This window comes from Semicossyphus pulcher, unplaced genomic scaffold (assembly GCF_022749685.1).
Source record: "Semicossyphus pulcher isolate SPU_LCO1_2020_fin unplaced genomic scaffold, fSemPul1.0.p SCAF_12, whole genome shotgun sequence".
NCBI lineage: Eukaryota > Metazoa > Chordata > Actinopteri > Labriformes > Labridae > Semicossyphus > Semicossyphus pulcher.
This window is the reverse complement of record NW_027211626.1, coordinates 11,447,256-11,473,810: the sequence shown is the minus strand read 5'-3', so window position 1 is coordinate 11,473,810 and position 26,555 is coordinate 11,447,256.

Genomic DNA, 26,555 nt, shown 5'->3' with positions numbered 1-26,555 from the left:
GGGAAACAAATACATTTGCACTTTTTGCTTTGGCAGCTGGAGCTGGCAGGTGAAATTGGTGGCTGTGCAGCCTGACAACTTGGCTGCAGTGCCATCTACTGGTGACAGACGCGAGGCCTGAGAGCAACACACTCGGGGAAGCAGAGGGTGGAGGAAGACAACAGTGGAAAATTGTAATTATTTTACAGCTTCCTCATCTTTATCTCTCTCTTTATCTCTTATTTAAACCTGCATTAAATCTCACGCTCATTTAAAGTCATTGTAGAGTGTGGTTCCATTCATATTCTGCTACAGTGCATTTGCCATGAGGGTCGAAAAGGGAGGGGTTTTGCAGGGGGAGCAAGAGAATGACAAAAGCATATAAACTTAGACTAAACTGCTGGCGTGCCCTCCAGGGAACCAGAGGAGTTCAAACTTCACCAAACCACAAGACTTCAGCACAAAAGCAGCATTTAAAGAGGCCTTTCAGCGCACATGACAAGTCTAATTGAGGACGGTGATGCACCTGGCAGCGAAAAAGTAGTCCCTCAGTCGTGTGACAGCCACACAGACACAATCCATGCTGTGTGCAACATGTAGCACTTAATATTAGGCACATGTGGATAAAGATAAAGATAAAAACACAAACAATCCTTGACTGTTTTTTACTTTAAGATTACGTCCGTGTCTTTGTAACCCTTCAGTTAAAACAGCTGAAGATTCTCTACACCGCGCGCAAAGGCCTGCAATACATCACCGAGCACCGCAATGAAATGGGACGTTAAGGCAGCGATGACATCACGCAGCGAGCCTCGAGGACAAATATAGATCATGTTTATCTTTAACAGATGATTCATTTGTGACATGGGAAAGAGATCTCCGCCGACTGCTGAGGGAAAGGCTGGACATTTAACTGATCCACTTATCCCGCAGATGTTTGACAGTCAACTCCAGTTTAAAAGGGAGGTACAAAATCCTGCATTAAATGTTCCTTGTGTGTCTAAAGATGTTTTAAATAGATGTTTGTACATGTTCTGTCCCGGGTTGTTGGCGAGCCAAAATTGCGCATTGATTAACAATTAAGAACCCAAGCTAAGAAAAGAGATTATTATGAAAGTTAAACTACAAAAATAGATGAGGCACAAAAACAAAAAGCAAAATGCAATCTTTCTTAGGTTCAGTTTTTTTCACATCTCTCCCCCCTCCCCTCCTCACCCCCCCCCCCCCCAAACCCTCGGGAAGCAGCACTCCAAGGTCTTTCATTTGAGCTCGTATTATGCCCCCGTATCTCTGCTCATTTTTCATCCGCATTGCATTAAGTATTGATATTGATTTCTTGTAAATGGTGGCGAAATGGATGGCTCGCACTTTTTTGTGTTATTGTTCTGCAGCACTTGTAGGTAATTTATTATGGCTGAGGGTCCGGCGAGGGCCTCCCGGTTGTGTGCCTCCCTCCTCCTGATGGAGCGTGCCAACCTGACGTGCAAACACACAGCGTGCACAGAGAGGCCGGTCACGAGGGGGGGGGGAATGAAGCATGAAGGAAGCGTGCGTGCTCACGCTGGTGCTAGCATGCACGCACCCTCAGAATCGCTCACGCTGATGGTCGACCGTAAACCTGCACGCATAAGAGCGTCTCTCGTGGAAAACACACGCAGCGATAACCTGAAAAGCGTTAACTTTACAGGCATTTCTCAATCTTAGCATGAGAGTTGTGCAGTGGGCAACTACTTTATTTCTCCTTTCCTCCTATTTTTGAATATTATTCTTCGTAGTGCCGCAGCAGCACTTGTACTGAAATCCATTCCCGGTTTTGTGACAAAGCGTGGCCTTCTTGACAAACTGGAGTGGTTTACTTGCATTGTCATCCCGGCCAATTTCTTTTCCCTGCTGCCGCGGCCCCAGCAGTCTATTTGCATTTCAATAGCCTCTCTGTCTGCCTCTATATTGCCTGATATTATGTCTGCCTTGTATGAATTCAATGTCTGCATCTGCTGCTCCACTCCCAAGCAGTCCTCGTAAAAGGTGAAACATGAAATAAGGCTTTCAAGCAAAAGACATTGATGGTGTGTGATGATGTAAACCAAGACAAACGCATTATGGGAGCTTTAATAAAAAATCTGTTTACATGCATGTTCTGTTTTTTACATCAAACCTTATAGCGAGGCGATTGTGAGATAACCTTAATAGAACTATTATTACCTGCAGGCCTACAGATGTACTCACTTTTTCATGCTCGTTCTCACAGTCGCAGCAGAATGCAGCGCGCACACAAACTAAGATCTGCTCAGGGGCAGACGCTGCGGTAAAACCGATACGTCCTGTTTACCGTCTCTGCCACCACAACACCAGCGCTTGGCCGCAAACCCTGGCTGGTGCCACGGTGTCGGACACCGAGGTCACATGACCCATACTAGGGGCCCGCAGAGGTCCCTCAGGTCTCCCAGAATTCCCTCCTCTTGCTCTCTCTCTCTCTCGTGCAGGATGGGGAATATGGGATGTCAGAAGGCTGCAGGAGGGGTTACTGGAATTTCTGCTTTAAAGAAGATATAAAGCACCAACGGCTGATTAATGTACGTTCATGGGATATTGAGGAGAAGATGTAAAGAGGAGTTGAGCTGAACGTCCTCCCTCGAGCGAACTCTGATTTCACCTTGGGACCACATCAAATCCTTTCCCCCTTAAACTACAAGATCTTTCTGAAAATATTCTCACTTTTCTCTGACATTTAAATAAAAGCATAAAAAAGTGAAACCTATAAGCACGCTCCATTGTTAGTGGCAGACATAACGGCATGTTTCCGCCCCTCCTCTTAATGCTAACCTCTGCCAAATGCAGCTTCTGTTCAGAAACAATTAATGCCAGCCAGTGTTGGGGTGCGCAGGCAGGCTAACAGCTGTGTTTGGGCCACTTGTTGTGCCTCCAGCACGGATAATTACAGCAATCCAAAAGCAGAGCAGCCGCTCGGGGAGTTTAATAATGTACAAGTAGTCGCTATCTCTTTATGGATCATGTTACTGCGCCACTCACTGACGTGTAATTTAGATCAATCAAAAAATATGGCGGGGCTATGAAACCAGTGCCTTTGATAATAGTTGGCAGGTAGTAGTCACCCCCTGTTGTCGAAGCATGTGATATAAAAGGCTTCAATCCGCCCTCCATCAAGGGGCCTGCTGTGCTAGGATGTGTAACCCAGGCAACAGATACATAAAGCATCATGGGACTTGATTTAATTTGTCTAAATGGGAGCTGGAGTATCTTGGTTCTCAGTTCGAATGTCCCTGTTAACCACCACTACAATGTAATGGGCTCCTCAACTTGGAGCTGCTGATTGTGTCCTGCTGGTATAGGAGGTTTTCCACTATATGCTGTTTTATCACTGCGTGTGTGTGTTTGTGTGTGCGTTGGTGTGCACGCACGCTGTATGCGGCTGTGGTTTGTGTGCGCACAGACAACTTTGGAGGTAAAAAAAACCTATCCTTACCGAACTTCTCAGTCAAATGTTTAACTGATACGTCCCCATAAGAACAAAGCGGCATCTTAAATAAGCCACAAATGATCCTCCAGGGGCTTTTCTCCCTTGAAGTTCCCACCATCTGCTTTTAAAACACTTTGAGGTCAGTACTTTTACTGGAGGCCAAAGCTTTATTCGGCATTATGTAGCTCTCTAAAAGCCATGAAAGTCGCGGCAGGTCAGGCTTTGTTGTGAGCTATGAACTCCTTTGCTTGATTTGGTCCATTGTGTGCTCTCACACCTACGAGCGCCCTGTTTCAGCCCATTTGAGGAACTATTTGAACCGAGACAATTTAGCCGGTAATGCCCGGGTATCATTTTCTGCCTTTTGCATGGGACTCTCCTTGCCTCTGGCTTGTTTTAAACTATCGGTACAATTCAAGTAGCTTCCTCTCTCCTTGTCCTACTTCTAACTTCCCCTCTGCTCCCTCCTCCCTTTGCTTTCAACCCACGGGTCTTTGTTTTAAATGGCAATTCATCCCATTCGTCCGCTCAGCCACATTAAACATCAATTTCCTCACCGAGCACACATTACGACCCGATAGAAGAAATAAAATCTCAGCCTTTTATTGTGCGACTCCCTCCTCCTTTTTTTTTTTGGCACAGCTATCCACCACTGGCAGCCTCATCAAAGCAGCAAACATCCAACAACAAGAGAGCAGCTACACAACAATGCCGCCGCCATTCGACTTCCTCTTAAGTCGTTTTATACTTACTGCAAAACAGTAACGATTTCAAGGGCCTTTGAATTCCTCCAAGAGCCAGCGGCTTTATAAAACATGCATGAGGTGTTCAGTAAACAATGCCCAATGGTCTTATTCCTTTTAAATAAAACTATTTCCATGAGATGTAAGAGAGACTTTAATATTGCCTTAAATATTAAAAGAGAGAACTGAGCCTCATCAATTTTTCATTTATTGGGCCCGCGTGTAAGGAGTCATCAATCTCAGAAGAAATTACTGACATTTTCATTTCAAATAAAAAAGGGTACACTTTATCCAGCGGTAATAGGGATTGCCACTCTTACACAGGGAGCATTAAATGGCTTCTGGAGTGCTGAAAATGAGAATTTTCTTTTTTTGTCTCAGGACGGATTGTGGTTTTTAACCTTGTGGAGCAAACATGCATGAAATTGCTAAATAAAATGCAACATATTACCCTGCTAACACTCGGGCTTTTAAGGGGGGGATGCAGTTCATTACAAATCAATAAGAGCCCGCCTTAACAAGTGCATATTCCTGTCTGCAACCAGCCGGCTACCTGGTTGTTCTGCTGCTCGTTCATATTGATATCCTCTGACGTGAATGCATTGTTCGATTCCACTGCTGTTATGATGTATTGTTATAAATGTCTCCATCATTACAGCGCCTTTCTGCCTGTAGGCTGGGAGGTTTGTAATTACTGCACAATAAACAAATGGTTTGGGTAATGGTGGGGGAAAGGGTCCAGGGGCCTACAGGCACTGGGAGAGGATTACAGGCGAAGGTAGCCCACTTTTCACCCCCCAAAAACCCCCCAAACCCTCACAGCCAGGCCTGTCCCACGTCTCACCACAACTTCCCCTGCGGAATCACCCTTGCTGAATTATTAATCGCTGAGCGGTGTTGATATATCATCAAGCGTGTACATACATCGTGGAAGGGGGAAATAAGGGTTACAGTAGGCCGGGATTTATAACAAAAGCTTGACATATGCTGCTAATTCACCTTGACAACACTGTCGCTTCCTGCTCCGTGAATAATCGTCCAACAGAAGAAGAGTTTGCGCGCGGCCTGGCACTTCCTGACGCACCACGTAATGGATGGATATTTGTTTATAATTTCTGTACACAAGTCTGGTTGTCAGTCGCCCGCTCACCCCGCGCGCCGCTGTCTCATTAGCATAGGTAGATTGAGACGCCGCGAGCGTAACGAGGTCGGCCTGCGTGTTGGTGATGGAGGATGCTGATGAATAGAGCTCTCTCCCCATCGTGGCACCTTTGTAAATGTTTGATTAGTTTTGAATGGATTACTGTTAGATGATCGGGTTTGGGGCCCAAACCTAGACACGGCTCTGCTACAGTGAGACAGTCCCTTACGGGTGTCCCGTGACAGAATGAAGGCGAGCTGCGTGTTGACAAAGAAGAAGGGAGCAGGGTGGAGGCCATGTTTGTTTATGCTGAGTTGTCAGAATGTTTGATATGGCTGCTGCTCTCAATATTTTAAAGCTAAAATTGAAAGAATGTTGGATTTGGAGTGTTGAAGCACCGTCATGTAGAAGATAAAGACCGATTTTTGCTTTCCTGATACCGTCACCACCGTGCCGATACCGAGTACCCATCTGATACTAGAGCAATGCAAAAAATATATATCATACAAACACTGATTGCTAACATTTTGCTAGCTTTTTTTTTTAAAGCCCTTTTATGCCTTTATTGATAGTGAGGACAGTGGATAGTGTTGGAAATGGGGGATGACACGCGGTAGGAGGCCGAGGGTGGGAGTCACTGCGTAGAGGAGTGTAGCCTCCGTTGAGCTAAACCGGCGCCTGACATTTGGCTAGCTTTGGCTAACATTACACTCTCTGCTAGCACCATACTGTTGTTTTATGTCATTGTCACATGATTATTAACCTGAAAATATTCGATCTTCTCAGGCTGTTGGTTATTGTATCGTATCATATTGTATCGGTGCAATGACGTTCGTACCCGATATCGCATGTCAGGCAGTATCCAAGGCCGATTCTGATACTATAGCTGGTTCGAGACGTTGCTGATTGAGGTTAGAGTTCACACACTGCAGAAAGACAGAAATAAAAAAAACAGACTGCAAACTTTTATCGAGTCTTATTCCATATTTCCGCTGCTTGTCCCATCGGCTCGGCATTCCAGGGATATTTAACGGGTTGGTGGGAATCTCATAGAGTCAGACGGCCATAAATTTCCCGTTGCTGCTGTTAGACGCTCTTATATTGCTTGTGTGGCAATCAGACTGGTGATTATATGGGTAATGAAACATGTGCCTCCTCCCGGTGTCTGCCCCTTCCATTGCCTGTCTCTTTCCATCTTAACTTTTCCCTCTCTCTCTCTCTCTGCTTAAAGCCTGTGATGGATGGGGCGTAACTATTAGAGGGAGCAGTAACCCATCAGTTCCGGGGGCCTATTATGCACAGTTGGATGCTGGGTAAAGGGGGTATAAGGCGTGGAGCAGTGACACCGTAGCAGGGTTAAAGCTAACCCTCCGCCGCCCACCCCTGACGCCTCCCGCTCCTTGCTTCTTGACAGCGCCGCCGCCATTGTGCTCGCTCTCCCTCAATCTGTTTAGCTTCCTGTTGTGACCTTTCATACAGTCAAATATATTAGCGAGGGGTGCACTCTCATTAAAACAGTGCATTAACCAAAAGACTCTTTGGAGTCTAAATGACAGCCGAAGGAACTGAAAGCTAATAGCCGCGGGCAGTTGGGGAAACTTAACTCATGAATCAGCGCGCTAATGCCAGAGCAGCGAGCCTGGAGCGCTGTAAGCGTATGGCACAATCTCCATCGCCCCCCCCCTTCACTCTCTCTCTCTCCTTCCTTCCTTCAGTGACTCCCTCTTTCCTCTCACTCTCTCCTTTCCCCTCTAACTGCTACTTATCTCTCATATGTTCAAATTCCACTTCTCTCTGACACATTTATTCTTTTCTCTCACTCTTTTACCCGCTCATCCTCCCCTCCCTGTCCCGCTATCTTATTTGTTCATTTTATTCTTTGTTCATTTCACTCTTGTTTTGCACTCGTCTGCGCCATCATTTCTATTTCTCTGCCTCCCCTGAGCTCTCCCTGAAACTCTTTATCCTCCCATATTGTTTTCAAAAAGAGGCAAAGAAAGGAAAAAGGAGTGCAGGAGAAAGAAAAAAGAGCCGGTATACGAGAGGAGAGAGGGAGACGAGTAAAAGAGCAGAGACTAAAAGCTCATTACTTTCCCCCTGATGGGAGAAAATGAGTGAGGGGGCAATAATAAAGCTTGAATTTTTCAATACTGTTAAAAATGGGGCTCTGACAGCTCACCGCCAGTGCAAGGGACAGGCGGCGACAACGCGTGGTGAGCCACCGAATTAGCAGTACCATACATCATAAAATCTAATTAAATCAAGGAGCAGAATCAAATTAGTTTTGTGTGACTCAAACCGCCCGCCAAAAGGGCTCTATTAAATGAACTGTAGAGAGGGGATTAAATAATTCACAGTGAGGGATTTTGCATTTATACAAAAATTGTGCACTTAATTGTCCGTGCTATATTACAGATTTGGCCTTATGTTAACAATGAGCCTAAAGCACACTTACTCGTGCGCGCTGGGCACACATTAGGGCCTACATGGTCGACAAGGCTTCAAACTAAGGGGATATTAGAGTAACCATTGGCTCCATGCCACCAGTATAGTAGAGCAGAGGGGTCTAGAGCAGGCAAAGGGGACGCTGATTATCCTCCAATGAGCTATTATACGTAGACTGAAAGAGATTTAGATGTGGGTATTCGGAAAGATATCACATTTGCTGCCTTAAAAGTTGTGTTTAGATCTATAGTATGATGTAGGCTCAGACTTATGGACATCAGAGTGAACATGTCAGATGAAGTTCTGTCATGAAAATGGAGCACTTTTGTTACAGCGCCGTGTGAGCGTTCAACCATCGCCGGCCATTCTCTCCGTCTCTCACCCCCAAACCACCTTTTCTTTCAATCTCCCCGTCTCCCGCGCTTCCCTCCCTGGCATCAAAACAGCACAACTTTATTATAGTCGCTGTCAATACCGTAATAATAGAAGAACGCGGCGGGGAGAGACTACCATATTACACTTTTAACGAGAATATAGCAGATGCACATCGAGTGAATATTGAGTTTTAAAACTTGTCGGCGTGTGATTTGTGGCCTTGTCAGAACAAATATTTTTCACTGTCACAGCAGCACGCCGCGGCTGTCACTTCAGCGGTCAGCAGGGACGGGGGGAGGCAAAACACAATGATCTGGCCCTTAATGGAGAACCGCTGGGACTGGCATGGAGGTGATGAAGCACTGTTTAGTTTGCGGCTGCCATATTTCTGCTTGGGGACGCTATTATAAAACACAGTGTTATTTTGTCAGATTTCAATCATGAGCCAGGTTATTTGTCACCTGCTGTCACATTGTTGGGGCAAGTCAGGCTGACGGTGAAATATTGGCCCGTCCCATGCAGCCCAACCCCCCCAGCTGTGGAGAAGAGCAGAGTTTTCTTTAGTCTAGAGGTAAAACTAACTCTGTTGTTCCACTTCTGTGTCTCATTATAGCAAAATACAGGCAAAAAAAACACAATGGAACTAGTTTTATTCATACGCACAACAGGGATGTTGTTCAGATACCATTTTTCCTTTAAGCTAGATATTCTGAAACCTGAGTTTGACACAGCTCACTTACTGAGATATTTTAACATACAGGTATTTTGTAGGTTTGTTTTGGAGTGTAGGAGACCTTTGTGAATAATTTGGCTCCTGTTAAAAACATCTGGAACAACGGAAAAATATAGAAATCCTAACCAAAAAGCAAGCAGAATGCCTAAAAACAAGCTAGGCTACCGTTAGCGTTAGCCAAATTTGTAGCTGCTGCTGTGCAGGCCAAAGGGATGGTCAAATGCTGGTTTTTAACATGAAACTATTTTATTCAGTGTAGCTCTGACTAACATTACTTTCTCTGCCACATCTACGCTGTGGTTGTTTGCTGTCGTCAGGAGATAAATGACCTGAAATCAGTTCTTCTTTGCTGCTCGTAAACAGTAGCTACCTGTGGCAGCCATGATACCTCCATGGTGGCGGTACGGCACAGCTTGCCGTTTAGGTTAGCGTTCTGAAGCGGTGAAAAAAAATAATTTCATTATTATTTTATGAAACATGTTGATTTAATTCAGGGCTTATGAATTTAAGTTATCACACTGGTGCACGGATAGCGTACTCGCTAATTCTCGATCCCACAATTTAGGCAGTGTCGGAGGAATTCCTGATACTGGTATTGGTATCAGAACAACGAAAATTTTTATTGTTCCTCTTTCTGTCCTTCATCACTCCTTCCTTATGTTCCGTCTGTTATTTGCAATTTAATTACACAGCCATGGGGAGCCATCTTTGTCTCAGTGCATCATTGTTCAGCAGGACTGACAGTGTCAAGTATCCTCATGGAGGAAGCTCCAGGGAGCCGTGGTTTAATTCCCTCCAATAAAAAGTACTTTTAAGTCGGGATTTTCTTGAATATAAGCCTATTGTGCGTCTATATAGACCAGGTATTACGATATTAACAGGGTTCATCCTTTCTTAACACCTCATGCTGATCTTAAGAAGTCACAAATAGCCAATGAGACACAAGAACATCCAGGTGGGGGTCAAATTCAAAGGCTCTGCTCTTGAAGATTCACCTCTTTTTCTACTTCTGCTCCTGAGAGCGTCCATTTCTGATAAAGCCTTTTGTCACAACACCTCGCTCAATAGTTCGAGCAATGCATTCATTTTGTTTGAGTGTGGATTACAAAGTGATTGAATTAAGTTCAAGCGTGCCATTCAGTGACATATGATGCACGTTATGCCCCTGCACAGTTACCCCTGACAGATAGAAAGCAGTTTAATTTGCTCTTTAATTTTCCCTCTCAGCGGTTACATCTTCTGTGTCTGAAATTGAAAGGAAAACAAGAACCCGGCTCCTCGTTTTGCTTATTGACATTGAAACCTGCTTTTCAGTTCACTGTACAGATCAGCCACTCAGACACCCTTCAGTGGCGTCAATTCCAAATAATATCGCTTTTATTTCCTTGTTGCCCTTGTGTTTGAACGTCATGGCCTCTACCCAAACACATAGAATGTTAATACAGTTATGCTGAATGAACTGCCTGTATGTGACAGTACTTGAGACCGTGCGTAGATGATTTTGATACCAAATATCAGCCAATATAGAAGTATGCAAATAGAATTTGATTTCTAACACTACCTCCTGTTTGTTGAGAGACACGGGTGACATTGTGTATCTTCATCATCCTTCCTCGTCCCTGAATAAAGCGGTGTTCTTTCCTCTGAAGGCACACAACTCTCTCTCTCTGCAAGTCATCTGTTAATGCAACATTTAACCACCTTTGAGAATTAACACAAATATGCAAAGCTGGACAAACTTTGAAATACATGCACAGGCAGTACAGCGCACACATAAGCAAACACACAACAACCATTAGCTTTGGCTGACACGGTAGCCATTAGCACACTGTTTCTAGTTGTGTGCGTTCCATTCCAAAAGAAGAATCATTTACATAATGTGTGTTTTCCCCAAACGGTGTGAACAACCGGCACTCTGTGTAGGTTTCCTGCTGGCAAATGTTTCAAACTGACCTCGGGAAACGGTCCACCTGCAAAACGCTGCGCAGTTACATCCATAATGGGCCTTTTACTTTGTTTTTGTGTATTTGCGTGTGCAGATGTGCGTTTGAGAAAGAGTGTGTGTGTATCTGCACGCGCACACTTAGACATTTGTGTGTGTGTGCGTGTGTGTCTGCAGCTGATGACTCGGTGCCAGCCGGACGGCTTTTATACGTATTAATATTAATATGTGCCTGAGCTGCAGCCCATCACATCCCTGCCCCTCGGTGCAGAGAGTCCGAGGGCGGCCATTATCATCCCGATCTGACTGTCAGTGAACCTGGAGGAAAGTAAGACAGGCACGTTGACTAGCGTGTCGGGGTCAAACAGTCAGGCTAATACAGCTCAAACCAGCAGCAGTGCAGAGGAAATGTGCTCGGGTGACGTGCATCTATTTGTGCCGCAGTGCATCTTCTTATATACGCATGCACGCCGTCATTCATGCACATACGCAGAAATGTGCACACTTGCCCTCATATACACACACTGACATAAAAAGGTATTCCATATGTGTACCATCATAAAAAAAAATCCCTCCATACTGGTGTTTATCAGGTACCGTCCTGTATGTAATCTATGACAGGAACTATTCTTTTCCGACTAAGTTGGTGTCTTGGTCCAGAGGGCAATATTGATGATAATGTTAACCATGTCCCATAAAATCAATCAATCAATGGAATATTAAATGTATATGTCTGGGAGGTTGTCAGTGGAGCGCTCAGGGGTGAATCTCCAATAGCCTGTCAAGCTTTATTGCCTTTTATGGGGGATCCACCAATGCGCTGTTTCCGTGAAAATACACCTGTACAGTATATCAAAGAGGCTGTGACATCACAGCTGCAGACAGAAAGTGAAGACAACCAAACACTCTCCATCTCTGTCCTTTTTTTTTTTTCTCCCTCCTTCTCTTTTATGCACGCAGACAGAAACACAGCCCACCGCCGCTGCACACCAAAATAGATGAATTTTGCTCCAACAAAGGCGGTATGGTAATTAAATGTCAGATAAGGCCATTCAGAAAGCCCGGGACTGTGCCAGGCAAATATCCTGATCAGCTTAAAATCAACCAAGTGGGACAGAATAACAAAAATCCAAATTGGTTGGTCTAGATCAGCTCGATAGGGCTTTTCAATATAACACACAACAATGGCCAAAATGAATAGGAATCAAATTACGAGAGCCGCGATATGGCACCAAACTGCATGGGGGAATTCAAGCACAATCACTTTTCAATGCGGCTTCCAATATTGCAGCCAATCCTCGCACGATTCATATCCGATCACAAATAATGTTTATCACCCTCATATCTCTCTCCCTAATGGAAAAGGCCTAGTGTTGGGGTTTAAGGAGTGCATTCATTTTTAATGAGGTCTGGGCATTGGCCAGAATGAAATGAACAGGCTGAGAGTTTTGGGCCGCAGTACAGCAGCGGCTGGCAGTAAAAGGTCGATCCATTCTTTCTAATTTGACCAGGTTATGTGCGACTATAAGTTGCTAAGTTGTTTATTGCAGCCGAGCAGCCATTTTGACTTTAATGTTACAGGAGTGTTTGGAAAAGGTGTAAAGAGCAGTTGATGGTGGGAACTTTCAAAGGGTGGCAGCGTTTTAGAGAGACGGAATACGACGACAAAAAAGGCAAAATTGTGTTTTTCCGATTGAGATCAACACTTTTAAATCACCTTATGGTTGCTAAAGTTTCATATAATCTATCTCATGATTTTCCACCAACAAAATTCCGCTGCGTCCGTGTTTAAAAACTGAATCTAAATCACTTAAACGGAGTAGTTCTCTTCTGTGTTTGCAAGTTTAACACCACCATCAGATCTCATGTAAAATAAGCTCTCATGCAGGAGGAGACACTCATATTTTATGTCTAATTCTGGAGGAGAAGACTTATTTCCTGCTTCCTCATTCAGGAAGCATGATTGGTGTGTGACTGCGCGTCGTGACGAGATCACTTGGCGGGGCTGAGGATAAAATGTCGCTTAGGATAATGTGATTGCCCTTAAGGTACAAGGAGGTGAATTATATTCCCTGATTTATAATCTGAAAATTAAAGACTCACTCATTTTCTAATTTAATTCCACCTTCAATGGAACAATGTTCACTCTGAGCCAAATTGGCGAATAATGTTACTAATTCAGATGCAGATGTAATTTCTATTCGGGGGGCTGCGGCGCGCCGTGATGAACGAGTCCCGGATGGATCGTTGCCACTCCTATCTCCCCGTCTCGACAATTCCCCAGCAGTTGTGATAATAACCTGAGCAATAAAGGAGGGAGAGGCAGTGCTAGCCTGCTCAAGTCATCTGATACTTCATCTAATAGTATTTCTGTCCTTTCCTGTGTCACTCTGTCAGCTGACACTGCGCTCCTCCACACAGGAAAACAGAGTATCCTGCGTATTATCGATGTGAAACTGCATTAACACGAGGACTCCTAATAACCTGCATAATTACTGCTGCCTTCTGCAATACAAAAAAGTCATTGCAATAAATCTGCTGTTAAAAACTTGATTGAATGCAGGGTAAATGTCAAGGTAATTATGAGGCGCTGAGGGTTAAAAGCAACGTTAAATCCTCCCGCAGAGTGGTGACATTCAGGCGAGGGAGGAAGAGATCGCAAAGAGGAAGAAGGAGGAGAGCGACAGAGAGAGGGGACCAGTTTGTAAATGTATCAGCCGGCACGAGTCTAACAGTTCCTCACTTGTCACGGCCCTTTTATTTATGACTGCGAAGCATTTGAGATATGACCTCTGTGTGACTGGTTTCTTCCTGCACGCTAATGGCTCCATTAAGGACAGGATTCATCATGTAAAATATCAGAAAGACGCAAACACGTTCAGGCAGATTATTCCTGGTGTAGCTATTTTCCATGTTAGCTCACTTGACCTGGAAAACGCAAAAAAAAGAGACAGGAAGTGTGGGGAGGAGAGGGTGGGGGATGACATGCACCGAATGGTCACAGGCCGCGAGTCGAGCCTGCGATCAGCGCGTCGACTGTGGCCGCTGTGTATGCTCTACCTGCTCTACCAACTGAGCTAAACCAGCAAACCGAAAATGATTCATTTTATCTGTAGATTTCATTCAAACACGTCCAAATCCAGCTTTGCCTCACACCTGTTTGCACAATAAGTTCTTATAATGAAGTAAGAACCTTTATAAATGTAATTTGGAGTGTCCAGGTGGAACGTATTTTAGGTTCCAGGTTTCTGGAGCTAGCATTTCTAATTTAGCAAATATTTTACTCCTGAATGATGATTCTATCATTAGTTTAACCAAATCTTAGAGAAGAAGTCTGCTTTTAGGTTTGAAGGCCAGTGAAAAGATGATTTATAGATGCTGATTGCTTTTCCCTACGCCAGTGGAGTATACTGCTTTTGCTCTCTTTCCTGCTGCGTCACTGTCTCGTCACAGGCGCGCCAGAGACAGGGTTAGTAAACAGTGAAGTTGTTACGGTGGTTCAGTCTTTATTGTATCTAATACTCACTCAGTCTGTGTATCAAACTCGGCGACAACAAATTTGGAACGATGTTCGAGCGCTGCTCAGACGGAGACAGGCGGAATTTGTAGCTGAGATCACCGTGCCGGAAAGGGGGCGGAGATTAACATGTCGACCTGGGTTTTGTGTTCCCATCATTGCCGATCGGAGCCGAGGCGATAATTACCTGGGTCTACTGCAGAGTTGTTTGACCCGGGTCCAAATGCCGATTGTAACCTTTCACATTAAGCATAAAAGCCGTGTGTTAGCAGGTTTTTTGACCAGTGGGAAAGCGGCTTAAATCAAATTTAGGCGTTTTAGTTGCAGAAATTTGGTTAAGATATCCAAAAGATACAAAAACATGTTTTTCAGACCTCGATTAATGCAAAGAAAACAAGTTCATGCTCATTCTTCAACAACAGATGCTAATGTTTTTCAATCAGGAGGAGTTCACAAATCAATATGTGGTGGAATAACCTGGTTATCTATCACAGCATTCACGCGTCTTGGCATGCTCTCCACCAGTCTGTCACACTGCTGGTGGGTGACGTTAGGCCACTAGAGTGAAAGCTCTGCTTTGTTCGATGTCTTGACGATCCATCTTCCTCTTGATCACATTCAGGAGGTTTTCAATGAGGTTCAGATCTAGATTGGGCTGAGAGAGATGCTGATTTAAGGAAAATTTGGAGTGGTCTTTTTTTCCTGGAGCTGTTTATATATATATATAAAATGATTTGATTGCTTGAGTTTTAAGGTGGAAGTTGCCACAGAAGCTGGAGAATTCTCTGTTGGACATCATCTCTTAATAACTCAAAGGATCATTCAGGAGACCTTCTGTCCAAGGCTCTGAAAAAAAGAACAACACATAACACCTTTGTCTGTATACAGATGTTCATACAGTCACATGACATGGGATTTGATCTGCTTTTATTTGTCTTTAATTTTCTTTTCTTCGATATATGTATGTTTCTTTACTTGAGAGAGGGCGGCTTTCGGACTGGAGGAGCAAAAACATGTTTTTAGAGGCGAATGATTTGCTGTCATATTCAAACTAAGCTCCAGTGTTGAAATATAAAAAATGATCAGAAGAAAAGGTGGAAGGAGGTCACAAAGTGTGAAAAGGGGGACAAAAGGAGAAGCGTGCACCTACTTCCTCTCTCATTTTGCACCCAATGCTATCCTGGGGCTCAGAGAGGAAGTCTGCTGCCTCCGTTCATCCATCTCAGCATCAAGCAGCCGTACAGATGCTGTAATACAAGAATTTATCAGAGGGGCCGGCAGAGGTCAGGTCATTTACTCACCGTTCAGCCTTGCTGAGAAGCGGGGTGGGGGGTGGGGGGGGCTTTGCGGGAGGGGTGGGTGCACAGCTGAGAGCCTGTGGGTGCTGCGTCGTGTGCCTCCTCTTCAGATCCTAATGATCTGCTGAGCATAATGACCCCAAGACGGCGGGGCCTCCACAAGCCTTGACTACAGGCCTCCTCCAGCAGCCCCTGCTCACACTCACTTCACTCCAGATATAATGTGAAAGAAAGGCTTTTTTCCTCCTGTTTTGTTCTCCCCCATTCTCTCCCCCCCGCTGCTATCCTCCCCCAGCCACTGTACTGAGCCAAGGCTCCATGACAAAAAGCCAATAGAGTTAGCTGCCAAGGCTCGGAGCTCTGAGAGGGATAACTGGCGCAGAAGGTTAAAGCAACAATGTGCTCAGGCCCATTGAGCTGCTCCTTCTGTGTTCATGGTGAATGTGTGTGTGGATGCGTGTGTGTGTGTCAGAATCAGTGTGTGTGTAAGGTGTCAAGGGTTGTTAAAATGTATGTGCTCGGATATATTTAAAAGAACACCTGTTCACTCAGCTTCCTGAATAAAGAGGCCTCATTTGATTTCAATCAAACCTTAGTTATGAGTTTAAGTAGAAGAAGTAATCGCCTGAAAGAAATGTTAATTATGAGGGTCTTTTATTTTGAAATGCCGACTGAATTTGACAGACCCTAAAGTGAAAAGCAAATGTCTGGATTTCCAGATAACAAACGCCTCTCCGGCTCTTACAGGTAACAATTTCAAGGCTGCTGCTTTTTCCACAGAAGGCACCCGGCGACAATGAAAGGTGTGATATCCCCTCTCTCTGCACACCATAATGGTGCCTTGTTTGAAAATGACAGGTGTACGAATGAGGCCCTCTCTTTTCCTAAGTACGGCAAACCGTGGTCATTCACTCTGCTTTGTTTTTAGCGTAATAGCCCCATTTACAAAACGTCGGCGAAATTAATGTGGGACAAACGCGGCGGTAACCGAGCCAACTAATTTTTGCTCATTCAACTTGAATTATTAATAGGTGAGAAATATACCATATGCTTTCAGAGGAGCGGCATACATTCATTTTATACGGAATCGCTGCTGTTTTGTGAAAAGTATAAGTAGCTTAACTGCTCTTTTCAAAAGGGGTGACTTATATGGAGGCCTTAATGATGTATAAATCAGGCGGTGTAATTACGCTTCCAGCTGCTGCCTTGGGCCGCGCTGAAACTATGGGCCCTCTGCACCGAGGCTGCAGCCTTCATCACCTGAATCCCCTTTAATCAAGCGGCACTAGTTTTCTCTCCTCAGATCACATTATTATGAGTTATTGAGAGAGGGGGGAGGGCTACAGAGAGACTGCTCAGAGCTGTGTGAGTGTGTTTAAAAGAGGTTGGAAAAAGTGTGTTTTTATGTGTGCACATGCACAAAACCCTTTTGTCTTGTAATATAACTTCATAATCTGGCTCTACATTTATACTTATTATACATATTTAACGTAATATTGTATAATATTTTTATTTTTGGTTTCATTTTTTTTTGTTTATTGACTGCTGTTGTTCGCTTCCTATTTCTTATTCCATTTCTATGCTCATTGTTTGCACCAAAACATAACATAATGCCTTATATGTGTAAATCTACTTGGAAATAACCTCCAACTCTGGCACTGAAAATACAAAAAAACAAGTAGATTAACAAACATGACGTGTCAGTGTTGATACAGGGTGATATTCTGACACTTCTGACTAAATCTTCATCACCCCGCTCTCATGCACATCATCATCATTACAGGTTTAGTGGAGGGTTTAACGGTGAAAGTACCACCGTGCGGCTTCTGTCCTGGTGAAGAGATGGGGCACCACCTAGTGCACACGCACCGCCACAGCTGTGAGCGGCCTCTCCCTCCACTCAAGCCTTTGCTGGTGGTTCAAATTTGAACACACAAATAGAACAACATAAACAGCATAAGTACTCACCCCATTTTTGGAGTTTTATATATTTTACAAGCGGGAATTCAAATCTTATTTGGTCTTTATACATGATTGATTAACAAATAAATAACAATTGGGATGTTGCACCTGATCTGTGTTAGGGGTTTAACAAACTTTACCTTATTTGTAAACGATTTAAATATTTCCAACTCCCACTTTTTAAAAATGGACTATTTTGTGTTGGTGCACTCAAATGACCCAAATAATTTTATTCTGCAGTTGTAACGTGACAAAATATGGACATGCAAATACGTCTGCGGGCACTGTACATGTAGGTGCATGCAACAACTTCTGCAGTAAAGCATCCTTTTTAAAGGCTTATTGTGCGTCTTTGCGTCACTGGAGATGAAATCTGTAAGATAAGAGATAGATCCTTCATTGATAGCAAGTAAGTAAATACAGTATAAAAATAAGAATAGATAAAATAAATAAAATAAAATGAAAGGTATGTACAGCTGTAATACAAGTAGGAGTAAGGGACCAGTTAAAGTGACTGGTTTAGCTGAGTATGGTTAGCAGCAGCATTTTAGCAGTGTGAAATAACACAGTATGATATGAGGTATAACATCAGGTGCAATATAAAAGAGACAATAAATACTGTGTGGTATATTACAGTATGTATATGTGTATAATGTATAATGATATGGAATATTAGTCAACAGTAAAAATGTAATATAAAAGGTAAAAATTGCAATTATATGCTATAATAGTATAATCTAATAGACCGATATGGTTTTTTCAGGGCCGATACCGATTATTAGTAATCAAGGAGGCCGATAACCGATATTTGGAACCGATATTCATTTGCAGTAAAAGTTGAAATATTGGCGTCAAAATTTTGAATAACACAAACTCCAACACTTAACTTTGTTTAAATGCCTTTAAGCAAATAATAAATAAAACAAAGTTAAATAAAATTTGCAAAGAAATGAACTCTTATCAGCCGTCAGATTTTAAATTTTTTTTTTAATTTAATTTTAAAAAAAAAAGGCCGATGCCAATATGCGCCAAAATGCCGAATATCGGCGCAGATAATCGGCCCGGCCGATAATCGGTCTATCCCTAATATGCAGTATGTCATATCAATAATAACTAATAACATATGTATAATAATAAGGTAATAACGTACAGTACAGCAGACATGCTACGATCGTCTATGATCGTAACTGTGCTTTAGATGATGCAGTGTGTAATAAATGTCTGCATTAAACATCCCAGTCTCCCTCCTACATCCCAAAGTGGTCAAAAATGAGCGCTGAAATATCAGCAAAGACGCAGCAGGGCTTTCAGCTATCTGTCACACTCTTTAAGAATCAGATTAGAAAACAATGAATAAGCCGTGCTGGCGTTGAGGAACACGTCTCTTTGTATGAACTTCTATCTTTATACAACCATACACTTTGCATATACAAACTCTGTTTGCTTGGCAGAGCTAAGAAAGATGCAAAGCGCTGCGGTCACGCAGACATGTAACGAGGGCGATGGAAAACAACAAAGGGCAACCAGTGACTTACTGTAAATGTGCAACAATGTGTTTTGAAAGGCTTCCCTTCCTGAGAAAAGGTTGGGTAAGTGAGATCGGGATTTAAATGAGGAGCGCGTCTATCAGTGTCCCTTTGTTGTGTCACACGCTGCATCAGTTATCATTTACATGTGCTCCTCGTTCTGAGGTCACAAATATCTTTTTCATGCAAATTACTTCTGTATAACTCTGACACATATGCACTGTTGATGCTGAGTGATTGGAAACAATGCTCAGTAGTAAACACTGAGAACTTATGACCACCATGAAGGCCCGTTTTATACAAGGACAATTTTACATTTAAATGATCTATTTGCTCATTTTGAGGCAAGTCAAATTAAATCATTTTAACAATCAAATTGTGCATCCTCATCTGTCTCTTCCTTTAAACATACCCTAGACGGGATGTTCTTAACAAAGATGGACGTCTTAACAGTGAGCAGAGTGAAACCATATTGGGATTGATAACCGAGCGCCTCCTTGTTAATTGTCACATCAAACAAACAGGTCCTAATTGGCAAAGGTTCCAGCTCGGTGCTAAGTGGACACAGAGTGGGCGCTGCCTCTAGATCGCTCCCTTTGTCTGCTTTCATTAGTTGGTCAAGCCCCTGCATTAAGAAGCCCACACTGCAGTCGTGTTTTCTTTGCCGGGTAATGAAACACACACCTGCTACTCTCAGCCAGTGAATAGAAACTTGAATCTAATATCAGCGTCATGGGGCTTCTATTAGCGGTTACAATGCCTGTGTTTTGTGTTGATTTTTGGGTTTGTGTGTGTTGCAGAACGCACAATTGCGTCTGTTTTTGTGCAAGGAGAAAGAAGACGGACGTAGAAAAGAGAGATGCACGGTGAGACAGAGGGATGAAAGAGCAAAAGGAAAGGAGGGAGATGTTCAACTTCTCTCCCGGCGAGCAGAGCGTCCTCTCTGGCCTGCAGCTGCCTGAGGGAAGGCAACATTTTCAGAGGCTTGAAACAAACTATAGTTGAATTTACATTTTTATGATGCTTTATGATCTGAATCATAAGATCAAATTTGCTCTAAAAATATTTGGATTTGGGTCGCTGGTTTAGCTCAGCGGTTAAATCTTGCGGCCCCACTCTTGGCCCTTTGCCGCGTGTTCATCCCACACTCTCTCTTTCTGACGCTCTTCACTGTCCTCTCACTTCATGAAGGCATAAAAATAAAAAACAAAATTTGGTTTGGTTTATAAATGCAAAAATGTCACCGAAAAACAAGAGCTCATACTGTCTGAATATTTGCTGTCTGATACTTTGAAGTTGACTGAACTGGTGATGAAAATCTAAATTAGATTGTCTAAATTTTCTGTGTCAAATTGCACACACTCGTCTGCACGCGCACAAACATGCTGCTCCATCTTGAAATGCTAATTTATGATTAGCATCATTATGCAGTAGTGTAATTTCACAAAAGCCTTCCCACAGTGGCGCAACAAAAGACTCATTCACCGCCAGAGGTGCTGTGTGTGGGGAAGAATTATGGCACGCAGATGAATTCATTCATGTGGCGAAGGATTTATTCGATAATTATAGACCTTCACAGTTTTAATGCCACTTAATGAGGAGCTTGCATAGCGTGATTCCTGCTCAGGCTGACGAATGGATGTTGGTTTTTTTATTCTGGTGTTTTTTGTTGGGCTCCGTGCAACATCTGTTAGCCTCTCTGTGCTTGTGAGGCCTGATTCTTCTCTCTGTGTATTCTACAATAAGTCTCATTAAGTAGGCGATTCATTAATAGGCTGGTGGTCAGGTGTGAACAAATACTGTAATAATAGTGCTAATACAAATACCACTACTCCCATTCTACTACTGTGACACATCACCTTTTTTTAAGCTAATTAAAACCTTAACTAATTAGTACTTTTTACCTGATATTATATGCTTTGTTTACCTGTGCTAGCAGCTGGCCATAAACACTGTTTACCATAATGTCTTAATGCCTCATAGCCGTGTTGTTTCCAAGCAGGTAATTAAGTTGCCAAAGTTTAATTGCTCAATCATCAGCAGTTAACAAAGAGGCGTCAGCGGCCCCCGCTATACTTCCAACATACTATATTTATAATGGCTAACAATTATAGCAAGGGCCCTTTAGCTGGGGGAGCACTAGTGAAAAGCTGCCGGCACTAATGAAAAGCTAAAATCACTCCACCCACAGCAGTTATTAGGAGCAAATTATGGGTCAGTGAAGGGCTGCTAGTTATGTGCATTAAAAGAAATAACACTGATGCTTGTGGCAAGTGCAGCAAATGAATGAGGAGCATGTGTTCACCAGCTTCTATCCCATAATGTTTAGGATGACTTGTTATTGCCTTTTAAGAGCGTCACATTTTTATTTTATTTATGAAAATTAGTGTTTTTTTGCAATAAAACGAAATGTATTTACAGGTTGTTTAAATGCAAGAAACCTAAAGAAGAGCTCATTGCAGCAACACCAACAGAAACAATATATAAATAAATACCTTAAAGACCCCTCCGCAGTGTAAATCAAGTGTTTTTCATGTGCTACAAGACATATCTACAAGACATATCAGGGACAACATCAGCAGTCATCTCCATAGCTGGGCCTGTCTGCTTTTAAACTGCAGTGTACCAAGGACAGGCTGAACAACACGTTTTCAGATTGGCAGGTTTGCGACGTCACAAACCTAAGGAGCCAATCCTGTTAATGGACGGGGTGACGCTATGCATATCATTATGTGCAACCTATGGCAACCGCTTTGGCGAAATTTATTTATTTATTTTATTTAAAAGGGAACATGTAAAGGTTAAAACATAAACGTCACCATTTGATGCACCGTACCAGATTATAGCTTTAAGCTAATTCACATCTGTAGTCTCTTGGCAGGTCAACACAAAACAAAAAACAGGACAAACAGTGCAGAGTAAAACATACGACAAAGTTACACAAAAAAAGAACACACCAAAGCTACACACAAAGCAGCAAATCATAAATATATGCTTGTCTAATAAAAGCAAGCCATGAGGACCATAAGATGGAATTCAAGGTCAGCGAGTGAAGCAGCTTTTAACAGACTTTTTAAGTTAAAGATGCTGATAGAGCAGCAGCTCGTCACATCATCAGCCAGGGTGTTCCAGCAGCTTTAACCGTCAGCATAATTTTTGCAAACTCACTACTGACAACTAACGTTAACGTTACTACTACTAACTACTACATTTCAACAAGTTGCCACTAAACGATGGCAGAGACGGGTTTTGTTTTCGGCTGTAATTTTACAAAATGAGAAACGTAGTGGGCGGGGCCTATGCACATTAAGGAATCTTTAACGAGGGAGAAGGAGGAGATGATTGGGAGGACAAGGTAATTAAATGTATTTTGCAGACAAAAAATATCAGATACAATTTATTATTTCAAGCAGAGCGTTTTATACGTCAATAACATGACTAGTCTTTAACCATATATGTAAGAATATATTTACAATTAAGCTGTTTTTTAACCAATAAAACCAATTTATTGACCATCACACACCAACCCATTCTGCCAGGCACTTCCCAAACCTTGATGGCCAAACTTCCAGATCAATAAGTTTTCTTTGGCCTGCAGAAGCATGCTTTGCAACCTCTCTAATTGCAGCATTACTATGCAAAGTGGAGAATAACCCCCTTTCTCCTCTTCACCCTCTCTCTCTTTCTATTCTTATCTCTTCTTATCTTCCTTTCAGTCCTCCTCTCCCTCGTCCTATTTGGTTGCTCGGCCCGAGCCGCTGGAATGCCACGTCTCTTTGATCAAGTCTTCATTATGGGTGACTCTGTGACGCTCGGCTGTCGGGGGGCTATCCAGGGGGAGAAGCGTGGGCTCCGTGTGCAGGAGGCCTCTCCACACAAGACTGAACAGTCGCCAGGCATCCCGCCTCCGTTAATGAGAAGCATCCCCGTCCAGCGCGGTCCCCGGGCCACCTCCGCCAGGTGGAATGCTCGGCCCCCGTCACTCACAGCATTGCTGAGGGCTATTAGCAATTCATTAAGTGACTGACTGAGCGCCTCGCTGTATCAATTAGGGGATAGTTGATATGTGTGTTATTGTCAGAGTCTGTTTGAGATTGCACTGCTGCTCATTCAGTGTCTGCTTAAGGTTTTGTGCAGAGGCAGGGCTGCTAGATTTGAAGTTTTTGCTTGCATGTGTGTGGTCTCGCAATAACCCTTAAGAGAATAATGAGAAGACCACTGAATGGATAAATATTGATTAGCAGATTAGACCATCCCTTTGCAGCAAAGACAGCATATTAAAACAACAACAACAGTGTTTATCGCATTTGTTTTGCTCCGATATCCTAAAACAGGAAGAGGGAAATTGTTGCCATCTGGAGGTTAAATGAAGTACTGTCACAATCTCTGCTGATAAAATGCATCATGGCAAACCGTGGGCCTCTGCTGCTGCAGATAAACTTTGGTTGCAGTTTTTTGACCTGCCTTTGTCTTATTAAAACACAACCTTTGTCCTGCAACAGACCATGTCAACTGTCATTTTATGTAAACAGGTAAATTGGGCTTTCCATGTTACCAACTGACAACCCTTCTCCCAGTAAACCCCTTTATATTATGCATTCATGAGTTAACAGGAACAAGAAATAAACGGCGCCGAAGTACGCCGAATTCTGAAGCGATTACTGTTAATTTTTTCACAAGGCGTTACACAGTATATAAGAAATTTGTTTAACAGCCGGCGTCCTTGTGGCCTCGTCTGGCTAATATATAAAATATCCCCGAAGAGTCGACCGTTGTTTAGAGCCAGCTAGGCAAATCTCAGGCAAATTCCCCCTGTTGTTCACAAACATGATTCCTCATTTCACTCAAAGCGAGCTCCTTTGCATGCATATCTGATCATTTCATACGGAGATCCAAACTGCGATGACCACTGTCTCTGTTTTCATACAAGTGAAGAGGCGCTCGATGAAAAAATCATACAACAGCGTTGTATAAAAGTAGCTGTGACCGTATCTATTTACTCACCTTGACCTTATTTGCATTAAAAACTGCAGGGTGGGTGATTTCACATCCCCTTTTTAGATTTGTCACCGGCAACTTTGACTGCTGCTTTCAGTGTCACAGCAGACAGTGGCTTAGGGTGTTTTGAACTGTGAAAGCTGAGTGATCCCATATAAGCTCTACTAAAGGACTAAAGCTTACCTTAAAGTGCACTAAATAAAATGTTAAATATGTCCATTAAGTTGATGTGTTACGATAATTTGTATCATGCGCAATCTCTGCATCTGGATAGTGTTTGAATAGTTACTTCTGTTGTGATGATGCTACTATATATTAATCAGTCCCTGCAGGAAGTTGCAAAATTGCATCCCCGTAAATTCAAGCAAAATCAACCATTTGCCGCATCTTTTCCTGCAAATTCCCTGCACGTGTGAAGTCATTTATGTTTGATATTCAAAATATTGATCCCCTGATATCTGTTGCATAAACATCTGAAGGCATCTTTTACTGTTTTATCTACCTGTTACTGATGTTGTACATGTATTTAAATAACATGAAGATTATCCTTTGCACATACGGGCAGCATTGAATGTGCACTTGCAGTGAGAAATGAGCATTTCATGGCTGTTGACTTTATTGTCATTCAGTTTTTACACATTCTATTTGGAGTCCTGAACCTGAAATCGACCTGGAGTGATGTCAGAAGATGAACAGCTCAGCTTTTTTTTTTTACTGGAGCGTTTGTCCCAGTCGCTCACAGTGGATGTGTTAATGTGTTAAACAGGGAGAAAAAGGTTGAAGGGTCGCAACTTTCAGTGCAACTTTGGACACAACATTTGGATTCAAAATGGCAATGTTCATCTTTTTAGAAGGCCCTATTCTATCTGGTGAAGGGGTCACTGCGTGGGTAAATTAAACATGCTCTCCTAAAAAAACAAATCAAAGGCACAGTGAAGGATTTGTTTAAAATTAAAATGTCTGGGGTGCAGGTTTGGCTCAGAGGTGTGCGGAGGCCATGGTCCAGATGGTTCAGACACTATCCGCTGTATCCGATGCACGATATCATCAGCACGTTATCGGTATCGGCAGATATGTCATTTTTCTGCTGATATTTTCCGTCGACAAAACAACACTTTAATTATGCCTAAATGCTCGATGATTAAGATAAGATCATCTGTGACACGTCTCAGTTCTGCACAGAGAGTATGAGCTGCTACCCTCTGGTAGAAGATTTCGAGTTCCCCGCTGCAAATTAAACAGATTCAAAAATTATTTTATCCCTGCGTCTACTAAGCTTAATATAGTGGCAGATAAAAGCCAGAAAAGGCCAGAGGGATGGCGATTTGCGTGTTTGCACTATTCACTGTTGCACTTTATGTATTTATCTTCGGAGTTGTTATTTAGCACTGATATTTCTTATTTACACCAGGGTTGTTGTTGTCTTTGTTTATGGCTGCAGCATGGGTGACTGGCCCAAGACAAATTTCCGACCTGTGGGACAATAAAGTTTATCTTGATTACCTGAAAAGCTTGGCGTAATGCTATGACATTAACTCGAGTGTGTGCGCACACTGCCTGCTCCACACTTCTTCCGTCAAGTGTGATAAAGGGTGCAAGACGTCTGCGGTATGGCAGCTTTTCAAAGTTTCTGAAACAGACAGCATGGTTGCTATTTGCAATGGTTGCCTAGCATCGGTCATGTGAGGAGGGGCCAAATCTCATCATCCAAGTGGTCTAAGTTGGATGAATATTATAGTTTTATTTGAAAGAAAATGTTACATAGAAATAAATATGGCATTTTGTACATGCCCTAAGTTGAAGTAGTTACCCTATGAATGTGTACATTTTAAAAAGCGCTGCATTGTGTTATTTCTGCATCTGCCAGTGGGCCACTACAATAAGAGAAGGCATGATATTAATTCCACTACAGGGGAGACTTGATGTTCTCTGCAATTAGGCGGCACAAAACATGTGCCAATAATATATCAGTATCAAAATCGGCAATCAGCAAAAAGGGTTGGAAAATATTGGCATATTGGATATCGGCAAAAAATCCAATATTGTGCATCCCTTAAAAAAATGTCTTTATCCAACATGGAAATATGTATCTAAAATAGCCAAAGCATTGCGACCAACTTGGTCTTTATCAGAGCCATTGTCAGAAGTAAATAATAATAATAAATAATATTAATAATAAATAAAGTCCCATCATGTTTTGGTTTTAAATTTATGCAAGAAAGTAATGTAATCCTTCACATGCCAACAAAGTATGCAGACAAGGCACATCACGCTGCTTTGAGCTCAGTCTGCAGCATGAAAACTGTTTGGTTACTGACACACTGTTTGGCAGAACACAATCAAATAACAGTCAGATGTTGACTGCATCCTGATCACAACGATACATGAAAAAGCAACAAAAGACACGCAGACAATAAT